We start from the raw sequence: 22,317 nt of genomic DNA on the forward strand, positions 1-22,317 counted from the left end.
GTATCGGCCGACCGCCCGGGGTTAAACCTGGATATCTAATCAACGCCCCCCAGGACCCCCCAAACAAAACGCATGACAGAACGGCTCTTTGAATTCACAGCCTTTTGGTCTAAAGCAAACATACAGTTAGTTGGTTGCATACAGGCTATCTCTCGAAACTCATTCCGTACTTTAACAAGTTAGGGACAGAACGTCTATTTTTAACACGTTTAGCACGGCTTTAGCGCAAACCCAAAGGCCCGAATATTTAACTGCCAGGACAGATAGCATAGTCTGTAAAGCCCTCCTAATGGATATTTCTGAAGGCTACTGGACATAAGTGATTGGGAAGCGACTGTTAGACGTAGATTCTCAGAAGCAAACGGCGCCCTGTCCTTTACGTAGCCCTTCACGATCACACATTTTTAGGCGTAAGTCCAAATAATCACATACCCAAGAATATTTATATATTAAAAAAAGAAAAGTGTGCACTCTGAACGACGTCGTAAGACAACAGGCAGCAGTCCCAGGACAGATAACAGAGTATGTGAAGCCCTCCTAATGGATATTTCGGGAGCTGAGTAAGTGAAAAATGTATTTTAAGTTTTGTTTGAATATTATCGGGATATTATTGTAATATTAAACACGCGTTATTTGTGTTTTAAACAGGGGGGACAACGATTTTTTATTTTTTTTATTTTGTATTTTATTTTAGGTATGATGGACATCGGACACATAGGGTGACTTGGATGCATTAGGGACTCTGAACGATATCGGAGGAACCGATGAAACAGACAGTATTCGGTCTTTTTGTATGAAACGTTTTTCCAAACACTCCAAGAACAGAGAATTTAAACGTCCCGACAACAACCCAGGGAACCACCACCCCCACACAACATAGTCCAGACCCCAACAACAAAAGCACAACGGTGGCCCAAGTGCATTGCGCAGAATCACCAGAGGTATTAATTCTAGGCATTTACATGTATGTTTTTAAAAATGAAGACTATTTATACAATGAAACAATGTTTTTTTATTCACACTGTTTGTAAACAATAACTTTTGCCCTCTTAGGGTCTACTTGACCTGCTTATTGATTAGAAAGTATGATTAGAAACCAAGGCTGTGGAATATATTCGCTCTCACAGGCTATGAAAAAGACAAAAGCTAGGACATTGACTCCGGAGTGTTGAACTTATGCCCACTCTACAACAACCCCGGTTGTTATATGACCCCTGAGGATCATCTACGAACGTTGGAACATCTACAACTATTGAAGATGCAAAAAGGGGTTTTCAGAAACACATTTGGTTTACAGATATGTATTATTATAAAAATAATATAACATTATTATCATAATCTAAAACACTTTAAAGGATCTCTAATTCAAACATGCAAGGATATATATATATATATATATATGATACGATTAACCACTTTAAAACTGTTGCTGCAATATCACTTCTCAATGTGTGTACATTTCAAGGTTTCAACAACAATAAACAAACCAGCTCAATAATGTTTCTCAGACTTACAAACTGTTGAGTTTTCCTAGTTAGTAAAGAAACAACCACTAAGCCAAAACCCCAAAAGTTGTAATATAATCTGTATACAAGTCATTCTATACAGAAAACAGGTACATTTTGATTGATCAAGAATTCCCAATAGGTTTGTGTCACGCCCTGACCATAGTTTGCTATGTATGTTTATAGGTTTTGTTTGGTATGGGTGTGATATGAGTGGGCATTCTATGATGTATGTCTAGTTTGTCTTTTTTCAGTGTTTGGCCGGATATTGTTTTCAATCAGAGGCCTGTGTTAGTCGTTGTCTCTGATTGGGAACCATATTTAGGTAGCCTGTGTTGTCATTGTTGGGTGATTGTCTATGTTAGGTGCTTGTGTCAGCACATTGGGTATATAGCGTCACGGTCGTTGTTCATTTATTGGCTTGTTCAGTTTACTTTGTGTTTTCGTCATCCATTAAAACGATGCATTCACACCACGCAGCGCTTTGGTCCGCTTCTTATTACCCATGAAGCTCGTGACAGCATGATCTGATCCACAACCCTATTACGACAGCATATAATGCACAGTCATATGCAAAAACCATAAAACTCTGACAAGAAAACAATGAAAACCTTAACACGACTACACGCAATGCCATTATTTTAGTTAACAGCCACCCAGGGTTGAGTTTGGTACTTTTTCTTTGTACAAGCACCATGCCTCCAAGGGCTGACAACCGTATTCACAATGAGAAATATAGTCTAATAAAACAAATGTCTGCATAATGAAAGACATGAAAACTGTAGCCAACAATGTATTTCCATCTGTTTTAAACGTGGATATTGTCAGTAAGGTCACGGAGACTAACAACAGACAATAGTTATTGTGGGAGGTTTAGGGTTAAAATATATGGGAACGATCAGGAATGTTAGAGATTTGGTCACTGGGGCGATTTTGAAAGAGGGAGATTAGAACCACAAAGTAATAGGGGGGTAAGAGATCCTAAAGGTAATTTCATATTTCGGTCAAAACATCAAGACATACATCCACGACTGAATGGTTTCACAAACACCCTTTAAAGGTTTTGTAAGAAAGTTGTAACAGGCCTCATTCACCAGTCTAGAGCTGAACATAAAGACACCAAAAACATCAACGTTTAGAACAGCTTGGAGATTATTACCCATGTAAGGGGGGCGCAAAGAGCTGATTTACCTCTACGGTCAAAGGCATCTATAGTTTTTAATGAAGTGGTCGCTGCATTCATTTAGATGCTTTCAACATACTCTAGAACCAGTAAGAACATAGATTGAATGATAGGCTTTGTGCTATTGAGTAAGAGGCCTGACCCATTTCTAAGTAAGAAGCCACGCTTTTTATATTCAGCTTCTGAATTAACTAACTCATAAATATGTTTTTAAGGCAGCTTAACGTATATACTAGTACAACATACTAGGTACAGTGCCTTGCGAAAGTATTCGGCCCCTTGAACTTTGCGACCTTTTGCCACATTTCAGGCTTCAAACATAAAGATATAAAACTGTATTTTTTTTTTTTTTTTGTGAAGAATCAACAACAGGTGGGACACAATCATGAAGTGGAACGACATTTATTGGATATTTCAAACTTTTTTAACAAATCAAAAACTGAAAAATAGGGCGTGCAAAATTATTCAGCCCCTTTACTTTCAGTGCAGCAAACTCTCTCCAGAAGTTCAGTGAGGATCTCTGAATGATCCAATGTTGACCTAAATGACTAATGAGGATAAATACAATCCACATGTGGGTAATCAAGTCTCTGTATAAATGCACCTGCACTGTGATAGTCTCAGAGGTCCGTTAAAAGCTCAGAGAGCATCATGACGAACAAGGAACACACCAGGCAGGTCCGAGATACTGTTGTGAAGAAGTTTAAAGCCGGATTTGGATACAAAAAAATTTCCCAAGCTTTAAACATCCCAAGGAGCACTGTGCAAGCGATAATATTGAAATGGAAGGAGTATCAGACCAATGCAAATCTACCAAGACCTGGCCGTCCCTCTAAACTTTCAGCTCATACAAGGAGAAGACTGATCAGAGATGCAGCCAAGAGGCCCATGATCACTCGGGATGAACTGCAGAGATCTACAGCTGAGGTGGGAGACTCTGTCCATAGGACAACAATCAGTCGTATATTGCACAAATCGGGCCTTTATGGAAGAGTGGCAAGAAGAAAGCCATTTCTTAAAGATATCCATAAAAAGTGTCATTTAAAGTTTGCCACAAGCCACCTGGGAGACACACCAAACATGTGGAAGAAGGTGCTCTGGTCAGATGAAACCAAAAGTGAACTTTTTGGCAACAATGCAAAAGGTTATGTTTGGCGTAAAAGCAACACAGCTGAACACACCATCCACACTGTCAAACATGGTGGTGGCAGCATCATGGTTTGGGCCTGCTTTTCTTCAGCAGGGACAGGGAAGATGGTTAAAATTGATGGGAAGATGGATGGAGCCAAATACAGGACCATTCTGGAAGAAAACCTGATGGAGTCTGCAAAAGACCTGAGACTGAGAATGTTTATTTTTGAACCATTCCATTGTAGATTTTGCTTTATGTTTTGGATCATTGTCTTGTTGGAAGACAAATCTCCGTCCCAGTCTCAGGTCTTTTGCAGACTCCATCAGGTTTTCTTCCAGAATGGTCCTGTATTTGGCTCCATCCATCTTCCCATCAATTTTAACCATCTTCCCTGTCCCTGCTGAAGAAAAGCAGGCCCAAACCATGATGCTGCCACCACCATGTTTGACAGTGTGGATGGTGTGTTCAGCTGTGTTGCTTTTACGCCAAACATAACCTTTTGCATTGTTGCCAAAAAGTTCACTTTTGGTTTCATCTGACCAGAGCACCTTCTTCCACATGTTTGGTGTGTCTCCCAGGTGGCTTGTGGCAAACTTTAAATGACACTTTTTATGGATATCTTTAAGAAATGGCTTTCTTCTTGCCACTCTTCCATAAAGGCCCGATTTGTGCAATATACGACTGATTGTTGTCCTATGGACAGAGTCTCCCACCTCAGCTGTAGATCTCTGCAGTTCATCCCGAGTGATCATGGGCCTCTTGGCTGCATCTCTGATCAGTCTTCTCCTTGTATGAGCTGAAAGTTTAGAGGGACGGCCAGGTCTTGGTAGATTTGCATTGGTCTGATACTCCTTCCATTTCAATATTATCGCTTGCACAGTGCTCCTTGGGATGTTTAAAGCTTGGGAAATTTTTTTGTATCCAAATCCGGCTTTAAACTTCTTCACAACAGTATCTCGGACCTGCCTGGTGTGTTCCTTGTTCGTCATGATGCTCTCTGAGCTTTTAACGGACCTCTGAGACTATCACAGTGCAGGTGCATTTATACAGAGACTTGATTACCCACATGTGGATTGTATTTATCCTCATTAGTCATTTAGGTCAACATTGGATCATTCAGAGATCCTCACTGAACTTCTGGAGAGAGTTTGCTGCACTGAAAGTAAAGGGGCTGAATAATTTTGCACGCCCTATTTTTCAGTTTTTGATTTGTTAAAAAAGTTTGAAATATCCAATAAATGTCGTTCCACTTCATGATTGTGTCCCACCTGTTGTTGATTCTTCACAAAAAAAAAAAAAAAATACAGTTTTATATCTTTATGTTTGAAGCCTGAAATGTGGCAAAAGGTCGCAAAGTTCAAGGGGCCGAATACTTTCGCAAGGCACTGTACCTAGTATGTTGTACTAGTATATACGTTAAGCTGCCTTAAAAACATATTTATGAGTTAGTTAATTCAGAAGCTGAATATAAAAAGCGTGGCTTCTTACTTAGAAATGGGTCAGGCCTCTTACTCAATAGCACAAAGCCTATCATTCAATCTATGTTCTTACTGGTTCTAGAGTATGTTGAAAGCATCTAAATGAATGCAGCGACCACTTCATTAAAAACTATAGATGCCTTTGACCGTAGAGGTAAATCAGCTCTTTGCGCCCCCCTTACATGGGTAATAATCTCCAAGCTGTTCTAAACGTTGATGTTTTTGGTGTCTTTATGTTCAGCTCTAGACTGGTGAATGAGGCCTGTTACAACTTTCTTACAAAACCTTTAAAGGGTGTTTGTGAAACCATTCAGTCGTGGATGTATGTCTTGATGTTTTGACCGAAATATGAAATTACCTTTAGGATCTCTTACCCCCCTATTACTTTGTGGTTCTAATCTCCCTCTTTCAAAATCGCCCCAGTGACCAAATCTCTAACATTCCTGATCGTTCCCATATATTTTAACCCTAAACCTCCCACAATAACTATTGTCTGTTGTTAGTCTCCGTGACCTTACTGACAATATCCACGTTTAAAACAGATGGAAATACATTGTTGGCTACAGTTTTCATGTCTTTCATTATGCAGACATTTGTTTTATTAGACTATATTTCTCATTGTGAATACGGTTGTCAGCCCTTGGAGGCATGGTGCTTGTACAAAGAAAAAGTACCAAACTCAACCCTGGGTGGCTGTTAACTAAAATAATGGCATTGCGTGTAGTCGTGTTAAGGTTTTCATTGTTTTCTTGTCAGAGTTTTATGGTTTTTGCATATGACTGTGCATTATATGCTGTCGTAATAGGGTTGTGGATCAGATCATGCTGTCACGAGCTTCATGGGTAATAAGAAGCGGACCAAAGCGCTGCGTGGTGTGAATGCATCGTTTTAATGGATGACGAAAACACAAAGTAAACTGAACAAGCCAATAAATGAACAACGACCGTGACGCTATATACCCAATGTGCTGACACAAGCACCTAACATAGACAATCACCCAACAATGACAACACAGGCTACCTAAATATGGTTCCCAATCAGAGACAACGACTAACACAGGCCTCTGATTGAAAACAATATCCGGCCAAACACTGAAAAAAGACAAACTAGACATACATCATAGAATGCCCACTCATATCACACCCATACCAAACAAAACCTATAAACATACATAGCAAACTATGGTCAGGGCGTGACACAAACCTATTGGGAATTCTTGATCAATCAAAATGTACCTGTTTTCTGTATAGAATGACTTGTATACAGATTATATTACAACTTTTGGGGTTTTGGCTTAGTGGTTGTTTCTTTACTAACTAGGAAAACTCAACAGTTTGTAAGTCTGAGAAACATTATTGAGCTGGTTTGTTTATTGTTGTTGAAACCTTGAAATGTACACACATTGAGAAGTGATATTGCAGCAACAGTTTTAAAGTGGTTAATCGTATCATATATATATATATATATATCCTTGCATGTTTGAATTAGAGATCCTTTAAAGTGTTTTAGATTATGATAATAATGTTATATTATTTTTATAATAATACATATCTGTAAACCAAATGTGTTTCTGAAAACCCCTTTTTGCATCTTCAATAGTTGTAGATGTTCCAACGTTCGTAGATGATCCTCAGGGGTCATATAACAACCGGGGTTGTTGTAGAGTGGGCATAAGTTCAACACTCCGGAGTCAATGTCCTAGCTTTTGTCTTTTTCATAGCCTGTGAGAGCGAATATATTCCACAGCCTTGGTTTCTAATCATACTTTCTAATCAATAAGCAGGTCAAGTAGACCCTAAGAGGGCAAAAGTTATTGTTTACAAACAGTGTGAATAAAAAAACATTGTTTCATTGTATAAATAGTCTTCATTTTTAAAAACATACATGTAAATGCCTAGAATTAATACCTCTGGTGATTCTGCGCAATGCACTTGGGCCACCGTTGTGCTTTTGTTGTTGGGGTCTGGACTATGTTGTGTGGGGGTGGTGGTTCCCTGGGTTGTTGTCGGGACGTTTAAATTCTCTGTTCTTGGAGTGTTTGGAAAAACGTTTCATACAAAAAGACCGAATACTGTCTGTTTCATCGGTTCCTCCGATATCGTTCAGAGTCCCTAATGCATCCAAGTCACCCTATGTGTCCGATGTCCATCATACCTAAAATAAAATACAAAAAAAAAAAAATAAAAAATCGTTGTCCCCCCTGTTTAAAACACAAATAACGCGTGTTTAATATTACAATAATATCCCGATAATATTCAAACAAAACTTAAAATACATTTTTCACTTACTCAGCTCCCGAAATATCCATTAGGAGGGCTTCACATACTCTGTTATCTGTCCTGGGACTGCTGCCTGTTGTCTTACGACGTCGTTCAGAGTGCACACTTTTCTTTTTTTAATATATAAATATTCTTGGGTATGTGATTATTTGGACTTACGCCTAAAAATGTGTGATCGTGAAGGGCTACGTAAAGGACAGGGCGCCGTTTGCTTCTGAGAATCTACGTCTAACAGTCGCTTCCCAATCACTTATGTCCAGTAGCCTTCAGAAATATCCATTAGGAGGGCTTTACAGACTATGCTATCTGTCCTGGCAGTTAAATATTCGGGCCTTTGGGTTTGCGCTAAAGCCGTGCTAAACGTGTTAAAAATAGACGTTCTGTCCCTAACTTGTTAAAGTACGGAATGAGTTTCGAGAGATAGCCTGTATGCAACCAACTAACTGTATGTTTGCTTTAGACCAAAAGGCTGTGAATTCAAAGAGCCGTTCTGTCATGCGTTTTGTTTGGGGGGTCCTGGGGGGCGTTGATTAGATATCCAGGTTTAACCCCGGGCGGTCGGCCGATACCTTGACATGTCATATGCTGGATAGTTCAAACTTTGAATTTCAAACGATTCTCTACAGATGGGACCCCATGTTGAACCCACACAAACAAACCCTTTGTTTTTTGAAACGCACACACACACTCCTGCTGCTCCGTCACACGCACACTCATGCACGCACCCTGATTTTCAATGTCTTTTTCTTCGCGACAGAGTTGGCTGAAGATGTGAAATACCGTTTCACATAGTTACGGGTGAGATACCGTTTTTAAAACTCCTTTTATTGAATTCCAAAATATTTCGTACAACCTTTAAGACATGTTTGAATTAAGTAACAACATTTGAATAATATTTAAACATGCATCACGCGTGTTTTATGTAAAAACATTGGAGGCCTGCACACTCACGCATGCACCCGGATTTTCTGTGTCTTTTTTCTTCGTGACAGACCGGGTTGATGGCTGGAAAGGACATTTTCCCTTCGTTAAAGGGTGAGATACTTTTTTAAAACCATTGATTTAATACCAAAATATATAGTACTAACTTTTTAAAGACATGTTAGAATTAATTAACAAATTGTACTATTATTTAAACATGCATCATTAGTGTTTTTATGTAAAAACATTGGAGGCCTACAGTTGTACATTATTACAAACTTTATAACATACCATTGTAGGAAATACTATAAATTGCTTCTGAGAATCTACGTCTAACAGTCGCTTCCCAATCACCTATGTCCAGTAGCCTTCAGAAATATCTATTAGGTGGGATTCACTTATTCACATCTCTTTTTTAATCTGTCCTGGCAGCTAAATATTCGGGGCTGTGGGTTTGCGCTAAAGCTGTGGTAACATAGTGTTAAAGTATATGCTCCGCGTTCTGTCCCTAACTAGGAGGTGTTTCGAGACATGTTTTGTTTTATAATGGTTACATGTTCAGTACACACCCCTGCATTCTATATTATAAAGTAGGCTGTTGGTCTTTGAGGTCCGTTATGTCAATTTGCCTTTATACATCTCATTGACCTACTGTCAACTCCCTCAGTTGTAAACATCTACAATAATCATTAGACGTACGCGTCAGAGTTATCATACCACGTGTCGGGGTTTGTACAGAGTTGGTTAAATCCACTCTTTTGCTCCCCCCTTACATGGGTAATAATCTCCAAGCTGCTCTAAGCGGCGATGTTTTTGGTGTCTCTAGGTTCATCTCTAGACTGGTGAATGAGGCCTGTTACAGCTTTCTGACAAAACCTTTAAATGTAGTTTGTGAAACCATTCAGTCGTGGATGTATGTAAAACATATTTAACACGTATTGCAGGTTACCGAAGCCTCCTGTTGTACTATGAATCCCCACTCACCCCTGTTAGCTCTTGATGTGTTGGCCGAAATATGAAATTACCTCTTCCCCTATCGTTAAATCGTGAGATACATTTTTAAAACCAGTGATTTAATTCATAATATTTAGTACATACATTTTAACACATGTTATAATTCCAAAATGTTTACTATTTCTTACAGATAGATGGTCCGGTTAGCCACGACCATTATCCATTTCAAATTCATCAACTCAAAGACGCTTGTCCGCTCCATCAAAACTCCGTAAGTTTTCCCTCCATGTGTAGATCAACCGTTCCTGCCTGTAAATCCTGGGTATGCCCACATCATTAATGAATAAGATGTGTAGAAAACTGTTTAGCCATAGTTAAAGGCCTTTCATAAAGAGTCTGTCATGATTGCCTGTGCCACACGTATTGCTTGTTACCTAATACTACTGTTGTACATTTAATATCCACTAGCAGATTTCGTCGCATTTGCACAAATTCGGTCATGTTACTGTGGTCTTTTTAAATGTCAGTAAATATGTGTGTAAAGTGTATATGTTTGTTTCACTGTAGATTTGTTTAAGCCCTCCTAGAAACACCTAATTAAAGGCCTTTCATAAAGAGGCTGTCATGATTGCCTGTGCCACATGTTTAACACGTATTGCTTGTTACCTAATACTACTGTTGTACATTTAATATCCACTAGCAGATTTCGTCGCATTTGCACAAATTCGGTCATGTTACTGTGGTATTTTTAAAAGTCAATAAATATGTGTGTAAAGTGTACATGTTTGTTTCACTGTAGATTTGTTTAAGCCCTCCTAGAAACACCTCATTTCATCCCACAGCCTTAATTAATAAGCTGTGCAGAAGCTGTTTAGCCATAAGTAAAGGCCTTTCATAAAGTGGCTGTCATGATAAACCTGAAATTACCTTTAGGATCTTTTCTTTGGGGTTCTAATCTCCCCAGGTGTACATGCACTGAAAATCCTTAGGCTGGAGCCATCTTGAAGCTCTGTGCCTGTACATATAAAGATAACTAAATAGGAAACTAGGCTGAGAAACATTATTTAGATGGCTGTTTAATTGTTGTTTAAAGCCTGAAATGGACACAATGCCAAGGGACCTTGTTTCTAACACACACACACACATACAGACACACATTCCTGCTCCATAGATAACAAACATAAGGGCAATAAAACTGGGGGGTCATACCAGGTCCAAAAGTTCAAACACAACAACCACAGTTCAACCAGGCCCCTAGACATCCATCAACTGGACTACTTCAAAGGATGACATAGAGATCTGAAATAACACAAAATAACACGTGACCACGGGAACAGGGGGACGGGGAGGGGGCACATATTCGGACACGCAAAGGTCAAAATGACGTAAGGTCATCAATCAATCATTTTGACGCGTGCCGTCTACTTTATTCTCTCTAACATGATTTTTGAATGACTACCTCATCCCTGTTCCCCACACATACAGATAATTGTAAGGTCCCTCAGTCAAGCAGTGAATTTCAAACAGATTCAACCACAAAGACCAGGGAGTTTTACCAATGCACCAGAGGGCACCTATTGGTAGATTACCAATTCTACCTATTGGTAATTTTTTTAAATTAAAAAGCAGACATTGAACATCCCTTTGAGCATGGTGAAGTTATTAATTACACTGTCAATACACCCAGTCACTACAAAGATACAGGTGTCTTTCCTAACTCAGTTGCAGGAGAGGAAGGAAACTGCTCAGGGATTTCACCATAAAGCCAATGGTGACTTTAAAACAGTTTGAGTTTAATCGCTGTGATAGGAGAAAACAGAGGATGGATCAACATTGCAGTTAATCCACAATACTAACCTAACTGACAGAGTGAAAAGAATCCTGTAAGGAATTTAAAACAAATCCTAAACATACATCCTGTTTGCAACAAGGCACTAAAGTAATACTGAAAAACAAAGCAAACTTTTTGACCTGAATAGTGTTATGTTTGTGGCAAATCCAATACAACACATTACTGAGTACCACTCTCCATAGTTTCTAGCATAGTGGTGGCTGTATCATGTTATGGGTATTGCTTGTAATCGTTAAGGACTGGGGAATTTTTCCAGGATAAAAAAAGAAACGGAATGGCGCTAGGCACAGGCAAAAGTCCTAGAGGAAATTCTGGTTCAGTCTGCTTTCCACCAGACACCGGGAGATGAATTCACCTTTCAGCAGGACAATAACCTAAAACACAAGGCCAAATCCACACAGGAGTTGCTTACCATGGAGGCAATGAATGTCCCTGAGTGGCCAAAGTACAGTTTTGACTTGAAATTCCTTGGCAAGACCTGAAAATGGTTGTCTAGCAATAACTGACAAACAATTAGACAGAGCTTGAAGATATTTGAAAATAACTTTTTAAAGTTGCACAATCCAGGTGTGCAAAGGTCTTGACTTACCCAGAAAGACACAGCTGTTTTGCTGCCAAAGGGTGCTTTTACAAACTATTGACTCAGGGGTGTGAATACTTCAGATATTTCTGTATTTCACTACAAAAAAAAATTAAATAGCAAAGAAATGTCAAAACACATGTTTTCACTTTGTCATTATGGCGCATTTTCTGTAAATGGGGGATACATTTTATTCAGTCCATTTAACCAAAAAAAAAAAAAAAAGTCTAACAACAAAATGTGGAAAACGTCAAGGTGTGAATACTTCCTGAAGGCACTGTAACGGATTAATCAAAACTCTATTTCAAATGTTTCTAGAAATTACAATAGCTGACATTTTAATTTGATCTCTTTGGGATACACCATGTTCTATGCTGTTCTACACAACATGGCACCCTGACACCTACAGTAGAGCATGATGAACACGGAGGGAAACAATCAGGCCAGTCAGGCTTTTTTGTCCAACCAGATCTGCGATGACAAGGTTCTAGCTACTATATCCCTTGGATGTGGCTGTTCAGTTTTATTCAGGTCCCAGGCTTCCATGACTGTTATTTACAGAAGTCAACAACAACAAAAAAATGCTTTTTGCTTTAGCTCAATCTGCACTTGATAGATCAGATCTAGTCTGTAGTGAGGATGTATGCCGTCTGACTCATTGGGAGGGAGACTAGAGGGAGACCCAGAGGCACCACGACGGTCCATTTACTTCATGCCGTTAGAATTTATGCTATTAAATCATGAGATTCCATTGGGGCAGTTCTCCCTCGTAGAAAATAGCTATCCAAGCAATGTTCGCAAAGCCTATGCTTCCATGGTGCTGCTGCTGCTAGCAGTCACTGAGGAGCAGAGTCAAAGTATCCAAATGGTGTTTTGTTATGTCTTGACCAAGGTCATTATAGAAAAGAAAAAATTGCAACTCTTGGCGTAGTCGGCGGTTCTTAAATCTCTAGCTCTCGGCTGTTTACTAACCACATATCTTAGCTGTTAAGACTGTATAAGACAGTGTTGGACCTACAGTAGAAGTGTCAGAGACACGTACTACATAACCAGAACGGTTTCAGAAGATAGGCCTATGTATTTCAAATCATACAGTAGCCTACTTTGTTGTCAATGTCTCTTTTTTAACGATTAATACATCTAGACACATGAAGGCAGACATAACATTTTCTATTTTTAACAGACATCTCTCACTTATGCACTCCAATGTGTAACTAATATAATTTAGAGTTAGCTTGGTGTTTGAGTGATAATAATCAGCATGGTTGTATGCCTCTATCAGCTGTACTTAGGGAAGGGAGCTAGCTAGCTGCTTTGAAGAGCCAGCACAGAGCAGAAACAGCAGGACCTCTACACAGCACTTCCTCTTATCTAATCTCAGCTAGCACCATGCCTAGTTCTCTGCCTGACTAGTTCTCCACACAGCTAGCTGCAGGACAGTGTGGGTACACAGTTTCAGCTTTCCCCTTTCCACACATTTACCCTGTTTCTATTAGCCCCCTTGGAACGGAGGGCTTCTGACCTCAATGGAACTTCCTGGTTAAATAAAGGCTGGCTCATGTTCTGGGCAGGTTAGTCAGTTCTCCCTTAGCCCTCAGTTTACTCTCTGCACGGCTGTTACAATAGGGATAGGATTGACACACTAAGATTATGTTGTTTGTGCTTGTCAGATTTTCCAAACCTAGTCTCAGATAATTTGGTTAAAGTACAACACCGACCTGACGGTAGTATGGCATGACAATGGTGAGAAGAGAATAACTGTCTAAAACAGAGGCCCTAGCTCCGTGAAACTACAAAAGTGCTGTGTTGAGGAGGGGGGGGGGGGGGGGTGCATGCAAATTAAATAGCTCATCACCTTTTATTAAACAGCAGGACTGGCCTAATGATGGTCTTCTATTTACCCAGACCCCCTACCGAGCCAGTCTCCGGTGTACTGCAGGGTGATGTGTAACTTCACTTTAACAGTGCTATTAAAATCCAATTAACACAAATGATGGTGACCAGGATGACTGTACGGGTTATATACTGTCTGGTGTGTGTGTGTGTGTGTTATTTTATTTTAAACACTGCACTTCTGAAAGAGAAAATATTTGTCAAAACAAGTAGAATTCATGCTTTGAAAAATAGGTCACAGATTATTCTGCACACTGCAAAGTCATAAATACCACAGGCCATTTTTCACACAACTATCTCCAGAACATAGGAACACGTTCATTCTAATGACAGGTTATTTACGCACATATATTAGCCTACAACATTAAATCTTTATCACAGATCGTTCACCTTCATGAGCTGCTGTGGCTGCTTCCTCTAAAATAAAAAATAAACATGTACTAGATCTTCCAGGAGCTGCCTGGCAGGCCTGCAGTTATTTCCCCTGGAGCTAGCTCCTGTGGTGCTGATGAGGAGGAATATCTAGGGCCCCATCCTCTCCTCCCAGGTTGGCACATTAAATGGGTGATGGTGAAACCCAACTCTCCTGGCCTTCTGTCAGCCTGCGGGCCACTCCGAGTGTGTGAGGAGGAAGACAGCTAAGGTCCACCCGAGGGAGAGGGGGGGTGAGGAGTCCTAGGGAGACAGCTCAGGTCCACCCGCCTGCTCCCTCAGGGGACACGTTCCACACACACAGAAATCACACGGGTCATTAAGTACTGACGGGACCCGTCCTTTGCTGTCTGCCCACACGCTGGCACATACACCCACACAGCCTTGCTTACAGCAGAGAGCAGACGGAGGTGTCCATCTGTCTGCGCTGAGGGCATCCCCTCCTTTCTGCACTGGTGTCACTGTAGGATGCTAAACAGTGGCACTGCATCCTTTTTATTAGCTCCTTACACACGCACTCCATCAAGCTCTCCTCTGTCCCCCTCCCACCCAGGGCTGGCCTGGGAAGCAGACTCCTCTGTCCCCCTCCCACCAGGGCTGGGCGATATAGCCTTATAGTAATATCTACATTTTTTTTCACAGATTTGGACAATTCACAACCTCAATTTCTCTGAACAAATAACAAAAGGCCAAGACATAATTCTTCATTGAATTTTCTTTATAAAAATTGTAAAAAATATATATACACAATGCCTCAAGGCCTATTTCTGCAAAACAAATGAGCAACACTGCGTGCCAGGCTGTCATCATTGTATGCAAATACATAAAAACAAAAAAAATAAGAATTAAGAATAAGAACTTAAGAATAATAAGAACAATAAGAACTTGCACAATAATAAATCAAATTATAAAATTTTGTCCTTTACTTGTTCTTCACGAGTTTCTGGCGAGGAACACACGCCCGTCTACTGACTCTGGCTTTAGGCCCTGGCGAGGAACACACGCCCGTCTACTGACTCTGGCTTTAGGCCCTGGCGAGGAACACACGCCCGTCTACTGACTCTGGCTTTAGGCCCTGGCGAGGAACACACGCCCGTCTACTGACTCTGGCTTTAGGCCCTGGAGAGGAACACACGCCCGTCTACTGACTCTGGCTTTAGGCCCTGGCGAGGAACACATGCCCGTCTACTGACTCTGGCTTTAGGCCCTGGAGAGGAACACACGCCCGTCTACTGACTCTGGCTTTAGGCCCTGGAGAGGAACACACGCCCGTCTACTGACTCTGGCTTTAGGCCCTGGCGAGGAACACACGCCCGTCTACTGACTCTGGCTTTAGGCCCTGGCGAGGAACACACGCCCGTCTACTGACTCTGGCTTTAGGCCCTGGCGAGGAACACACGCCCGTCTACTGACTCTGGCTTTAGGCCCTGGAGAGGAACACACGCCCGTCTACTGACTCTGGCTTTAGGCCCTGGCGAGGAACACATGCCCGTCTACTGACTCTGGCTTTAGGCCCTGGAGAGGAACACACGCCCGTCTACTGACTCTGGCTTTAGGCCCTGGAGAGGAACACACGCCCGTCTACTGACTCTGGCTTTAGGCCCTGGAGAGGAACACACGCCCGTCTACTGACTCTGGCTTTAGGCCCTGGCGAGGAACACATGCCCGTCTACTGACTCTGGCTTTAGGCCCTGTGACATGTCACAATGTTCCCAGCTGTGCTAAAGACCCTCTCCGAAGGGGCAGTTGTAGCAGGAATACACTGGTACTTTTTTTTAGCAAGCTTACTCAGTCTTGAGATGTAGACCTCATGGAGCCTTCACCACTCACGTGGGTCTTTGTGTCAGGGGTCTAAAATAACTGACAACAAGTAACTCGACAACTCAGTTTTGATGTCGTCCTCCTCTGACTCTGGGCCAGACAGTGCCGTCGTCTTGAAAAAGCTTTGCCAGTGTTTTCTTGCCTTTCTTAGACACCGGTTCACTTTCTGTGGCGCACAGTTGTGCCCAGGGTGACGTGTGCTTTACTCAGCTAGCAGAGACCTCCGCTCTAAAAACAGATGTTTGTTTGATGCTCTCAATCTTGTCGTCATCTGCTATACATGTGGTCCTGAACCCGGGGATCCACCAGCGAGGACATATCAAGGTGTTCCAACTGTGGCAGGGTCTTCGTACTTATAGTTGAGATACTGTAGTGGGGGCACTCCTGATTTTCTTTGCGAGCGTGACCTTCCTCTGGCTGCAGGAGGCTGCGGTTGAACAGTTTTTTTTACAGGCTTGAGGTAGGAGACGCTAACGTAGTTCTCCCCAGACAGCACGTCAGTGAATTCCTGTAGTGGGCCTATGGCTTTGTTTACTGACTCCAACACATTGATATCCTGACAGTTGGACACCAGGTGCCTGCTTTTCTTCTGAGACCAGGACCCAGGCTATGGCCTTTTCTTGATCCAGGATTTGTTCTATCATTTTCTGTCTTGACCCCCACATGGTTGGGTAGTGGTGAGCTGGTAGACTTGAGCTCAGCCTGTGCTCCAGACAAGTCTCGCCTCTTGTTCCAGCTGAAGGGAAAGGTGCTGACCACCTTCTTGCACAACCCAAAGGCACAGTGAACTCGTGGGTCTTTCACACCAGTCTCTGAAAAGAATGAAGAAAGGATTCTAAGAACGGCAGCATTTTAAATAAATGTGACAAGTACAGTATTCAGTTGACCTGTCAAACCAACGCCACCCCATCTCCCCCTCCCACCCACACGTCTATTCTATTGTTTAGGAATGTTACACCACAAGCGGTTTGAATGTGTAATCATTTTGACTGAAAATGTATTAAATTGAGTTTGTTATAAACTAAAAACAGCCTGTGGTTATTTGCTATTGGATTGGTAAAAGGACAACTACTAACACAACCTACAGCTGGCCTGAACACAACTTTTTAGAATGCACTTTAAAATGATCCAACGTCACACTTACCGATGGCAAGGTGAAGCCCAAAGCACTGCAGGCGGGTCCAGTTGATCAAGCGCTATGCTGTTACCATGTTGCTCCCGCTGTCAGTTGTCATGCACACCTGTCGGTCTTCACTCATCTTCCACGATGCCAGAGAGCCTCAGACCCTTGGCTATTACTTCACCCGTATGATCATCTTCCACGATGCCAGAGAGCCTCAGACCCTGGGCTATTACTTCACCCGTATGATCATCTTCCACGATTCATTTATGTAGTGGACTGTCAAACGTAGGTATGGCTCTGAAGTTCTGCTCGACCATAGATTGGCTGTGGTGGAAAAATAAACACTAGCCAGCTTCTCTGCTCGACTCTTTCGCGGGTAGCAGTGTATAATCGCGGCAGGGCTTCTTCCGTGAAATACTTGCGGCTTGGCAGCTGATATTTGCGGTCAACTGTACCTAGCAGCTTTTTAAAGCCCAGCTTTTCTACTGTAAAGATCGGGACCATATATTTCACTATGTAATAGAGCTCCTTCCACCGCAAACTTCTTCTTCTTGGTTGTGCTGCTGCTGCTTTTCATAGCAATCGTCTCTCGATACATTTTGCACAGTACATTCGTTTGCTGAACATCAGACCTCTTAAACCCCAACCACTTCCATACTACTGAAAACATCAGACCTCTTAAACCCCAACCACTTCCATACTACTGAAAACATCAGACCTCTTAAACCCCAACCACTTCCATACTACTGAAAACATCAGACCTCTTAAACCCCAACCACTTCCATACTACTGAAAACATCAGACCTCTTAAACCCCAACCACTTCCATACTACTGAAAACATCAGACCTCTTAAACCCCAACCACTTCCATACTACTGAAAACATCAGACCTCTTAAACCCCAACCACTTCCATACTACTGAAAACACATTGCTGCCCTTTTTGGGGGTGATTTCATCCTCACGAGAGGCTGAGCCGGGCGTCGTCCTCACGAGAGGCTGAGCCGGGCGTCGTCCTCACGAGAGGCTGAGCCGGGCGTCGTCCTCACGAGAGGCTGAGCCGGGCGTCGTCCTCACGAGAGGCTGAGCCGGGCGTCGTCCTCACGAGAGGCTGAGCCGGGCGTCGTCCTCACGAGAGGCTGAGCCGGGCGTCGTCCTCACGAGAGGCTGAGCCGGGCGTCGTCCTCACGAGAGGCTGAGCCGGGCGTCGTCCTCACGAGAGGCTGAGCCGGGCGTCGTCCTCACGAGAGGCTGAGCCGGGCGTCGTCCTCACGAGAGGCTGAGCCGGGCGTCGTCCTCACGAGAGGCTGAGCCGGGCGTCGTCCTCACGAGAGGCTGAGCCGGGCGTCCTCACGAGAGGCTGAGCTGGCGTCCTCACTTTCCATGTTGGTGGAACTCTTACCAGCGCTACACTTCTCCGGCGGGGTTACAATTTGTGAAAGGCTGTCTAGGGTTGGGATTGGTGGATAACCTCTGTGCACGTGTTGTCACGCAACTGGGACATGATTGGACATTGGGCTGACAGAGAAGAGACAGTGAGATGCTGCATTTGTAAAATGTTACAACATTATAACAGAACCTTGATTCTTCCGGCATTTTCCATAACGTGCTGAAACAAACTCAAATATATATAAAAAAATAAAAAAACACTATATAAATCGCCCAGCCCTACTCCCACCTCCGTCTAGCCTGGGCAGCAATCTCCTCTAAACAAACAGATCACACTTCTCCTTCCCGAGGCCTGCTCTGCCTGCTGCACCCCCCCCACCCCACATCATTACACTGTATTAATTAAAAAACAGCATGATTAATTGATCCTAGAGAAGTAGTGAGAGGATGTGTAGATGCTAAGGACCAGATCTGTCACTGTTGTTGGCAGCGCTATATTTAGACAACAGATGAATGTCTTTTGAAGGTGAACGGGATGAGAAACTAGTAGTGATGACAAGGGTACATGAGATCAGCATGTTGTCTACTATGTTCTAGTAGGGAGGTACTGAGGCGTCACACACTGTCCTGAGGTTGAGGATGCACTGGTTTGTCATTTCCTGTCTGACCGGCCTCTACGCCCAGCCTGCTACTATCCTTTTTGGCTGCTAAAAGAAACAAAGAAAAAAAAATTCCATCTATCATTCCATTTTAACTGATTATTTCTTGTCATCTTCCTCTGGGTCGTTGAAGAGGAGTCCATTTTCCAGATGACTGCTGTCCATCAGGCCTGGTGTGAAACTACAATCAGCCTTGTAACCACGGGTGACAGAGAAAAGAAGGAGACAAGGGCAAGACAGGGGTGTAAAACAGGGCAGAAGTATCAGTCAGGAGAACAGCCGCTGCCTCTCTTCCCGTCACTGACTAATAGGAGAACTGCCGTTACAAATTGCCCCCTGATTCAGCTGGGATGCCAAGGCGGACAGAACCAATGGAGGAAAAAAAAGGAGAAAACCGGCCAGGGTGAAGTGGGTTGACGTCTGGCTGGATACAGCCAGCGTGTGACGAGGCAGGGCGTCACAGGAACAATCAACGGGGCTTCAGTCTAGCGGTAGAAAGCCTCCAAAACTTCACAACGACGATAACATTAACCCCTTGTTATAGGCCACTGACAGTTGAGAGGGCAGCTCAAGGAACAAATGTGTTGCCTTCTCTACATCCAATGTTTACATGTAGGCCTAGGCTAGACAAACTGGATCCTGTCTGCTGCTTAACTTGTAGGCATCTGTGCAAACACTTCTGTTTTTCAAACGTAAGTAACAGTGATGTTAATGCTAGTTTGTCATTGGTGAGTTTTAGAGAGGCTATTATTTTTAAGAAATCAGGTGCTGGTTGATTGGCAGCGACACAGAATTCTTGCCAATGCCTTTTTAAACAACTTGCTTTAAAGTTGTTTAATAAATACAGATCTCAACCAATCACTTTGCCTCTTCAGAAAACACATCAGAAAAACTGCCTAAGCACTTCAAAAAGAGAAATAAAGGCCATCACAATGAAACACTCGTGTTGCGTATCTGGTGGTTTCAGGGCATTGTATTGTATTAGAACGCCTTCAGAAAATAGTGAGATGACTACTGGCTTTTCCTCACACATTATGGCTCAAATATGTAGAAACCATACTGGTAAGGCAGTGTTTTTCAGTCACTGAAGCCTAACACAGAACTTCAGGTTAGGGCTCAGCGGAAAGTGAGTGCCTGCTTCCCTAGATACCAGATTGGAATTCTGACATTCCTGTCTCACTGAGGAACAGTCTTTGCTCAAGTAAAATGTTTTTTTTAATTTATTTTATTTTATTTAAAATGCCATTATTTATTTGGCCTTTATTTAACTAGGCAAGTCAGTTAAGAACAAATTCTTATTTACAATGACGGCCTACCCCGGCCAAACCCCAGACGACGCTGGGCCAATTTTGCGCCGCACTATGGGACTCCAAATCACGGCCGATTGTGATACAACATGGAATCAAACCAGGGTCTGTAGTGACGCCTCTAGCGCTGAGATGTAGTGCCTTAGACCGCTGTGCCACTCGGGAGCCCCCCTCGGCTGTGCCACCCCCCCCCCCCCCCAGAGCTAATAAGGTAAGACCTCTAACATTCACTCGTAAGTTCATACTTCATATTCAAATGGAAAGCTTAACACATGTAGGCTATATCCAATTAAAGCCAACAAGCAAGTCAAGGATTCTAAAAACAACCACAGATTTTAAAATCCAGCCCATTCCAAACGCAATGAAAACCACGATCCTCAAAATAACTACAGTCTAATACAGACTGTACATGTGGCTACGCGGTACTCAGCTTGTGCTCTTGTCTTAACTCCAGCTCACCCCCTTGCAGTGGCCTTGAGTGGAGACAGAGGGGTGTGCACAGAGGCTACAGGTCAGGGGTGTGTGCACAGACCACTGAGCTCATTGGCCGACGCCGAGCTTTGAGCTTCGGCTCCTCCGAAGGCAATAATATGAACCCAGTCAAAACGGTGGACTCAGAGTTATAGGATGTAGCGGCAGGTAGCCTAGTGGTTAGAGCGTTGGACTAGTAACTGAAAGGTTGCTAGGTCGAATCCCCGAGCTGACAAGGTTAAAAATCTGTCGTTCTGCCCCTGAACAAGGCAGTTAACCCACTGTTCCTAGGCCTTCATTGTAAATAAGAATTTGTTCTTAACTGACTTGCCTGGTTAAATAAAGGTCAAATAAAAGGTTCAATAGTACAAGGGGCTCTTTATAGATGCAGATTGATAAGAAAGTGACAGTATAGCCATGAAGAAACAATGCAGACAGGCCAGACTCCTAGCTACAGTCCTAAACTTGTTGAAACTAGCCATGTCTAGACTATATGGCAATTTCACTGATTTAACAACAACAAACAACACATCTGCTGTGAGCAGTTTTGAATTGCATTTAAACTTCAAGACAAGTCTTCCTCAAGTGCCACATATGCATAACTAATTCACTACTTTGTGGTAGGCCTACTTTACTGAAGTTAAAACAGCTACTCCTGCAAAATGAAAGCCCAGGAGGCAGATATATGATTACAGACAGTAAGTAGTTCAGAGATGATAGGCCTTGGACCTAAAAACCTCAGTAAAGTGATTAAGGCCACCTCCTTATTTCTACATGAGTGCACGCCACCATACAGACTGCAACTCGTGAGATCTTTGAAATTGCATTAGGATGCATTCCTAACTGATTAGCACAATAGGAGAAGCATGCAAACCATTCAGTCATCTTAATAGGAAACATTAACCCAAAGACTGCCCTACATTAGTTTGTCTGCACAACAGATTCTCACGACCTTGTTTAGTCCACGTTGAGAAGGTTGCCACTTCACGGGTGTTCGGCTCGCTCAGTGTGAAATGGCCTCCCTAACCCATCACGTAGCCTACAGTCTCTCATGACAACCTCTATTTGGATCTAGGTACTGAGATTAGGATAACCATCATGTACATAATTTACACACAAAAAAAACATATGTATAGCACAAGCTTTTAGACTCACAAAATGTGATATGTCTAGGCTCCAATGCTGGATGCTAACAGATCAATAGCTTTGCCTCTGATACACAAACCTGTTGCATGTTTGTTTGGAGAGTGAGAGAAGGTGAATACGTAGACTGGCCATTGAAAGTGTTGTGACAGTGATGTATTAGCCCCATGCAGACGGAAATACTATCTTGATACTTA

The 22,317-nt window shown here is 42.5% G+C and overlaps 1 protein-coding gene and 3 long non-coding RNA genes across 7 annotated transcripts in view; 2 read left to right on the forward strand and 2 right to left on the reverse strand.

Annotated features, from left to right (window-relative positions):
* Nucleotides 1–22,317, reverse strand: part of shmt2 (serine hydroxymethyltransferase 2 (mitochondrial)) — a 42,361-nt gene that overhangs the window by 18,679 nt on the left and 1,365 nt on the right. The window lies entirely within an intron of this gene.
* LOC118940504 lies at nt 419–1,980 on the forward strand. 2 transcript variants are annotated; one of them, XR_005037093.1, is made up of 2 exons: nt 419–560; nt 649–1,980. It is a non-coding gene; the product is annotated as an uncharacterized LOC118940504 (long non-coding RNA). The 2 variants fall into 2 exon arrangements; XR_005037094.1 differs by having other exon boundaries at nt 420–560; nt 695–1,980.
* LOC118940505 lies at nt 6,169–7,728 on the reverse strand. Of its 2 annotated transcripts, none has more exons than XR_005037096.1 (2): nt 7,587–7,728; nt 6,169–7,498 (listed from the first exon to the last, which is right to left on the reverse strand). It is a non-coding gene; the product is annotated as an uncharacterized LOC118940505 (long non-coding RNA). The 2 variants fall into 2 exon arrangements; XR_005037095.1 differs by having other exon boundaries at nt 6,169–7,452; nt 7,587–7,727.
* On the forward strand, nt 8,278–10,786 carry LOC118940506. Its single transcript, XR_005037098.1, has 3 exons — nt 8,278–8,375; nt 8,570–8,612; nt 9,643–10,786. It is a non-coding gene; the product is annotated as an uncharacterized LOC118940506 (long non-coding RNA).

Source organism: Oncorhynchus mykiss, chromosome 17 (genome assembly GCF_013265735.2).
Source record: "Oncorhynchus mykiss isolate Arlee chromosome 17, USDA_OmykA_1.1, whole genome shotgun sequence".
NCBI classification, from domain to species: domain Eukaryota; kingdom Metazoa; phylum Chordata; class Actinopteri; order Salmoniformes; family Salmonidae; genus Oncorhynchus; species Oncorhynchus mykiss.